Below are 7,408 nucleotides of genomic sequence, written 5' to 3'. Positions count from 1 at the left end.
GCCGGGGACACGGCGGGCTCCGTCCCAGCGCCCGGGGGCAGGGGGCAGCTCTGTCCCAGCGCCGGGCCTGTATCACCGCTGCATCGCCTTTAGCCCTCTGCTGCCATCCCCCAGGCTGGCTCTCTTTGTGCCCGGAGACATCCTTGCATCGGGAGCAGGTGGCAGCTGCGGGAGGACACGGCCGGCCCCAAAAGAGCCGCACGGATGCTTCTTGGCGAGTGACACCCTTCGCTGGTCCCCAGCTGGGGACTGCGCCGGTTTGGGGGACTGGACTTGGGGGTGTCCCGCGTCGACCTCAGCTTGCGGCATGGTTTCTTGGATGGGCGAGCGTGGGTGCGGTGTTTTTAAGCGGTCTCCTGGCATAGAGATGGGAGCTTTTATGAGACCGCCGAATTTTGCCAAAACCCACCCCTCCAAAAAAAATTGTTTCGTTGCAAGCTGTCGGGCTTGGGGCTGAAACTTTGTTGGTACCGAGAAATTCTTGTTTCACCAGATTCGAACCATTCGCTCTAGATAACGTTTGACCCTTCGCGAGGCGTCGGAGAAAAGGTTGTCCAAGTTCTCCGGGATCCTTGAGATTGGGAGGCACCCTCTTCTGTCGGCTGCGGGTCCTCTTCTGTCTTTAGAGGATCTTCTCTGAGTAGGCATACAGTCTGTGTCCGATACCTAATTATACATTGCAGACAGTTCTGGACTCGTGAAATAGCGTGCCACGTTTTGGGTGAGACGTTTCTTAGCGTGCAACTCCCCAGAGACCAAGGGGAGCAACACTAACAGCTCTTAGTTTCGTGCACGGTGGAGAATATCTAGCTCTTGGAGACCATAAGGACCCCCCAAGCAGGGTTTTGGCAGAGGTGGCGTAGAGTAGCAGTCACAACGACGCGTGTTTTGGAGATGCTTTCTAACTAAAACCTCTTTGCTGAGTGTACGCATTTAAAACTGTTTTATTGCTAATACACTACAAACCGAGATCTTGCCAAATTGCAAATCCCTTTCCACTGGAAAGACTCCAGACCTACGTACAAACTGGGGACAATGCTTCAGTAAGATCCTCATGGGTGACTGTGTCCATACAAAGCCTCACTGAAGACCCTCGGCTTCTGTGCGAGCAAGGAGAGCTCCTTCATGGGAGTACCTGAAGTGACCTGGGCTTGGGGCTGAAACATTGTTGGTACTAAGAAATCCTTGTTTCACCGGATTCACGCCATTTGCTCTAGATAATGTTTGATCTGCTTGTTCAGCGTTGCTTGGGCTGCGTGTGACAGCTCTGAGAGCTTTTCTGGTTTCAGATCTGGTTGTTGGTTTTGATTACATGTGCAAGGTACAGTCCTGTGCAAACAGGACATGGCCAGTAGCCACACAATTTTACCAGGAACTTCCCGGATGAATGTTGTGTCTAGTTTTGGATTGGATCATCTTTACACAAACTTTCTAATCTCTTTGGAGAGAGGGAATTGGTAAAGTACTCTTGTAGACTTACTTTTTTTATGCCCCCCATCCCGCCCCTATAGTTTCTTGTCTTAGACTGAGGTGAGGAAGCAGAATGAGCAGGAAGGAGAGTGCTGGAGTAAACTTAATTGGGACAGAGGAGAATCCTGGTTGCTCTGTCTCTGCCTAGAGAAAAATGCAGATGGTAGCTTGACATCAGCATCTAAAGCTCCCTGTAGCAGTCGTTTCAGTCTCTGTTCCTGAAGGTTTCAGAGTTTCAGGGTCTTCCCCTGGCCGCTTTTCTCCCCAGAGCGCTCTCCTCCCTATTACGTTCATCATTTCCCCCCTTCCTGCTTGGGTCCCCGTGCCCCTGAATTATAACTGTGGTGCTGAGTGCACGAGAGGGAATAAAGAGCCGAAGTTCATTTCCAGGAGTTAATGAGGGTAAAATAGAGTAAAACTGAGAATCGCTTTTGCAAGTGTGATACTAAGTTAAGACTTCCTCCTTAGCTGCCGGACTTTTTTGTCTGTTTTAATAGTCATATTAGGATTATTTAACCAGCAGCAAATTATGAGGCAAAGAAGAACGTGTTGCATTTGAAAGCTTATTTAAGTCTATTCCACTTGTGCAACTAAGTTGGTCAAAGGTGTCACCTGCAAAAATCCTTCCCTCTTCCCTATTTCTTGGACCATCATGCTACGGCACTCAGTGCTAGCAAATTGTAAACTGTTCAAGGTTATATCGTTTAAAAATTAGGATTTTTTTCAGAAATCCAATACTGTCTGTTTGCCTTTCTTTCCTTTCCATTTTCAAAGCACAATCTGACAGTTACACCAGCAGGATCGTTGCATATGGTATGCTGCAGATGGCAAAAAGTTGTTTTATCCATCAAGATAATGCACAGTTTGGCAACACCGTTTTGTGAAATGACTAACTCCTTGGCTGTGGTTGTATCCAACTTTCATAGGAGACCCATGCACCTTCTAACTGAGTGCTGGCTCCTCAATGACCTCTGATTCCCTTGGGTCTTGCTATATTTACCAGCAAGATTGATTTTTGCTTTAGAAACATCTTTCGCTGGATTCTTCTCCTTTTAGTTTCCAATTCGGGTTTATATAAACTCCAGCAATCCTGGGCAGAGCTTTTTATTTACTTTCAAAATGAAATATGATCCCCCTGCTGACAGCCCAGAAGCAGCCAGGCAGCATTTCTGCAGCAGTAAATAGTTGGGTAATTCTGCACGTTGCTTTCTGCAGGTACTAGCAGGAGATCGGAACGTTCTTGAAAGATTTATAGTTCAAAGTAGATCCCAACAGATTCACGTCTGTCAAGGGCCAGGACTGCTCAAAGGATTTTAAGGTATCTTGCATTGTATCGCTAAGACTTCTTTCCTCCCTAATTCCCTGCAAGCTTGAAATGTGAAACCTGTTCCCTTGCCAAAAAGATGGTTTTTCGTACACATTAACTTGAAATTGGAGTCAGAAGCTTATATTAATATTTTTTGCAGGCGAAAGAAAACCCTTTTGAGGTATTTGGGTTTTTTTTTCTTTTTTTCTTGTTTTGAAGAAAATAGATGAACAACACGAACGGGGCAAAGTAGTCATGATTTTGCTGAGTATGAGCAACAGAAGGAAATGGCAATCTTTTAAAAACAATTTATGGTTCAGCTGAACCTGGATGCTGTTTAGAGGTACAAAGAAAATGGGTCTACACCCAAAGGGATTACCTTTGTTGAATTTCGTAGGCTTGATGTGAAAAATGGAGAGGTTAGAACGTCTCAAAGATGCAAGAAATGTAGGGGTTTAGTGTTAGGCCACTTAAACATAGATGGTACTCCCTCTGGTTCCCATTATTGTAGGATGCGACTGCCTCCCCATCTCTGAGGTGACAAATAGAGTATTACTGGCAGTGCTTCTTGGATCACTTGTACTTGAAGTAATGCAGCTACGCTCCAGAAGAGACTGTGAGTTTGAAGACAAAATTAAGAAGCCGGCCAGTACCACAGGACCAGGCATTAGATTGAAAGGCACCTGAGTTTCAAAGACCTAGCATAACAAAAATATTCTGGATTGGGTCCAGAAAAGGCCAGTATATAGCTAGGATTCAATGACAGGTGGATTCAGCCCTAAGCTACCCCTGCTGGCAGGACACCAACTAAAAAAGGGATCTGGAGAGCAATTAATACAGAGCCAAGAATGCTATCAGGCCTTGCACTGTTTAGAACCAAGATGTTGGCGACCTCTGTACAGCTTTTGTGTAATTGGGTAGATTTCTAGCTTTGCCAATTTAACAAAATCCAATTTTCTCACATAGAGCAGAAATACATATAAATCATCTCTTCAGCTTGGCTTCCTCACTCTTTTTCACACTTAAAGCATACACACAGTCCTAAAAACAGATTACAAACTAATCAGGCTATTTCTCCAACTAGCTGAGAAGGGAGCAGCAATAATCTCTTTTACCTTTAGGGGCAAATAATGAGAAGGAAGCCATAAGGGAATTTGCAACACACCTTTTGTAGACCATCCTATGAGCTTCCCTTCATAAATCTACTGGATACAAAAAATCATGGACTAAATATAGACATTGGATTATGACACGTTAACAACCTGCCTGACATCTGACACCCCAGATACCCTGCCTCCAGCTGACCATTTGCATTCCTCTACACATTTTCCTCCCTTCCTCCCACCCATCTCTACCCTTTGTCTTTCTAATTGCCACTCATTTGCATTTTCACAGACCTGCTTGTTGTAAATTTGCTTCTTTTCTACCTTTTTTACTCACAACACCAGCAGAGTCTCCCTATGCCTGACACACGGTGTTTGTGCCCAAAAGCTTGCAAAGAGCTTTTTTCCCCCCAACTTTTGAGTTGGCCTAATAAAAGATATCACATCTACCCAAAGAACCAAGAAAGCCATAAGGCACTTGGATGAAAAGGCAGTTTTTCTCATCTAAGGAGGAACGTGAATTGTGCTGGGTCGGGTCAGCTGGTCTGTTTTTTTTGTTGTTGCTGTTTGGGTTTTGCACCCTGTGTTAACTAACAACTGGTAACATCCTGGTGTGGTCAAGGCAGTTTCAGTTTTGACATGATACCAGGTGAAAACAACAAACGTCATGAGGAAATGGACGGTTTGCTTTGAACTACAAACATGCGTGAAATCTGCAATGATCTCTCCATTACAGGATGTTATCCTTTCCTTTCAGGATCACAAGAGTTAAACTCAGTTAAGCGGGGGTGTATCCACAACTGGTTCAGCTGTTGCAAAGTGCTCTCTGTGCACTTGCAGTCTGTACCTTGGATTCAGCTGCAAGGGCAAATGAGTGTTTCAACCCCCTGGAGTAGAGCCTCTTAGTTCAAGATTTTTTATCCTTTTTTATTTTTGATCAGGGGAAAATAAATACCCGAAGTAGCTCTCTGAGCGTCCTCAGAGAGAGCACAGAGTTAGGGTTTATCACTTGCTTGGTACTGAGTCCACAAAGAACAGATGGTGTGGTTGTTGCCATACTGCTGGAAGGGTTTAAGAACAGCCCCTGTGTCAATAGAGCTTCAGCATGCTAAGAGCAGCTCTTCACTGCCCAGAAGCTATTTGTCCACGTCTCATCTCATGTCACTTAATTTTCATCTGCAGCTAATCATTCCTGGCCTTATTTAAGGATTATTTATCTGAACTACATTTAATAGTGCACAGAAGCACTCTATACAGTAATTCAGGACAAGGAACAGAAGGGATTTTTCTATCCCCCAAGGACTGCGAGGGACTTTGGGAGGCATATACCTTTATGCTTTTTCATGTTATTATGTTTTAATTAAATCTACACTATTTATTGCAAACTACCCTGAAACACTGGCGGAAAGTGCTATGGAGATCAATATCCCTGTGTAATTTGGTAGCATTGATTAGCTTTTAATGAATTTTCAAAGTCAGAGAGGACATTCTGCATAGCTGCCACTGTGACATGCTGGGTCATTTTGAAATACATATTGTTCTGTAAACCTTAAATGGAAGATGAGAGGAGTTGGAGCTGGAGCATACTTTAGAACACACACAATCTTTTATGCAAATCTATTTTGCAAAAAAAAAGGGGGTGGGGTGTAGAAGAACTAGAGCAGCCTTCTGGTTAGGACTGAGCCTTCCCAGGGTTCTGGATAACGCTGAACTGTTTCCATCTGTATCGGTAGAACAAATGTGTATGCAATTGTCTAACATGAGAAGCAGACAGGGTTATTAGACATGCAGGCAAATACATAATCCAAACCCTCTATCCAAATTTCAGTGGAGCCCTCTGCTGGTTTGGGTTGGTCTGAAAAGGTTTGCTCTGTGAGCTTTGCGTCTGGAAGAGGAAAGTAAATTGCCCCATTTTGGCTTACGAGACACCAGAGAAACTATTGCCTTTGGTGCTACATTAGGATGGGATGAAGTGGCACATTTAATGTCTTAATTTACATCACAATTATTGCAGCTATAAAGCATATTACACTCTTTGCAAGAGTTCCAAATTCATTTTATGGAAGGAGCAAGTTATGTTAGTCATTTGGCTGTTTTGCACGCAATTAACTGATTTGTGCAACACCTAGTAATAGGTGTGCAAGTTAAGTTCCCAGTAAACTACCTCAGTCATTTAAATACTGCTTTTGAAGGAGGATGCAGAAGTTGTACCACAAGGTGATGACCAAGAAGAGTTTGCATCTCTTTGGCTGTTGTTCCAGGCTGTGTACAAATTCAAGAAGAGAGCTGTGCAACAGTTACACATGGGCTAAATATTTTTTAAAACTTTTTAGCGAGAGCTAGAAAATAGGCTTCTTTCAATGAAAGCTTATGTCCTGCAACATCTCAATCTGCTGTGCAGGCTGCCAAAGCAAAACAGACCACATTTGGTCATGGGCCAGGCTTGAATCTTCCATTTTAGAGCTTTTCCCATGTACTAAACTACTCAAAGTTTTGAAATGCCAGGTAAGTGGAATGTTGGCACATGCTATCTTAGCAGTTTAAAAAATAGATGCTTACTAGAAAGGAAGAAAATGGGTACAAATAGCAGCTATTGAGCATTTTAGGGTTTTTTTTGTGTCTGCCAGATTAAAGGGCCAGATAAAAAACAAACAAACCACACACACAAAAACACAGTATCTTGCTGACTGGGGACAGCCTTTCAATAAAAAAGCTGTTTGCACAGAGAAGAGAGGACTGTAGGAGAGGTTTCTTTGCACAGCCGCGTCATTTATTGTGTATCATCTGTGTCTGTTATAGACATGTCTGTATGTCTGTGTAGACATAGTTTTTACATTTGAGATGGTTACTGATAGTCTAAACTTCTGTAATATAGAAAAAGCACAGGCATTTCCTTACATCTTTTGTCATTTGTTATGCTCTATTTAAGCTGGTGTTCCAGGGTAAGTCCTAGTGGCAAGGTCTGCTGTTGTGGTTTAAAGAAGGTGGTTGCCTCTCCTGGCCTGTTGCAGGGAGTAACAAGGCCCTACAGGTAGCCTAGATACCACAGCAATGGTTGGGATTGCTTTTGCCCTGCACTTGACGTGACCCTCCTATCCCTCTGCACAGATATGCTAACGGCTTACAGAGTCACAGTCTCAGTGCTAACATGGTAGCTACACCAGGAAGAAAATCTTCCCAAGTCAGTCATCTGTAAGAGCCCTACATGAACTACCCTGCTATGCCTCAAAACACAAAGAAGTCATAACTGGGCTGAGGCGTTCAGTCTGCCCTCGGAGGGTAGTGGTGGCCCGGGCTCCCCGGACGGGGGAACCGTGGTCTGGGGACAAGGCCAAGAGCCACAAGAGGAAGCGAGTGCTCACACTCAGCAGAGGGGGCCGCATTGGCGGGCGGAACCAGGCGCGGCTGAGCGCAGTTTCCGGGGGCGCTTCCGGCGGGCGTTGCACCCGCGGGCGTTCCACCAATGGCGGCGCGCGGCCCGGCGGGGGAGCCAATCAGGCGCGGGCTGGGCGTGCGCTCACTGCCGGCG

Source organism: Gavialis gangeticus, unplaced genomic scaffold (genome assembly GCF_001723915.1).
Source record: "Gavialis gangeticus isolate Ggan-Ray unplaced genomic scaffold, GavGan_comp1, whole genome shotgun sequence".
In the NCBI taxonomy this organism is placed as follows: domain Eukaryota; kingdom Metazoa; phylum Chordata; order Crocodylia; family Gavialidae; genus Gavialis; species Gavialis gangeticus.
This window is presented reverse-complemented; position numbering follows the sequence as displayed.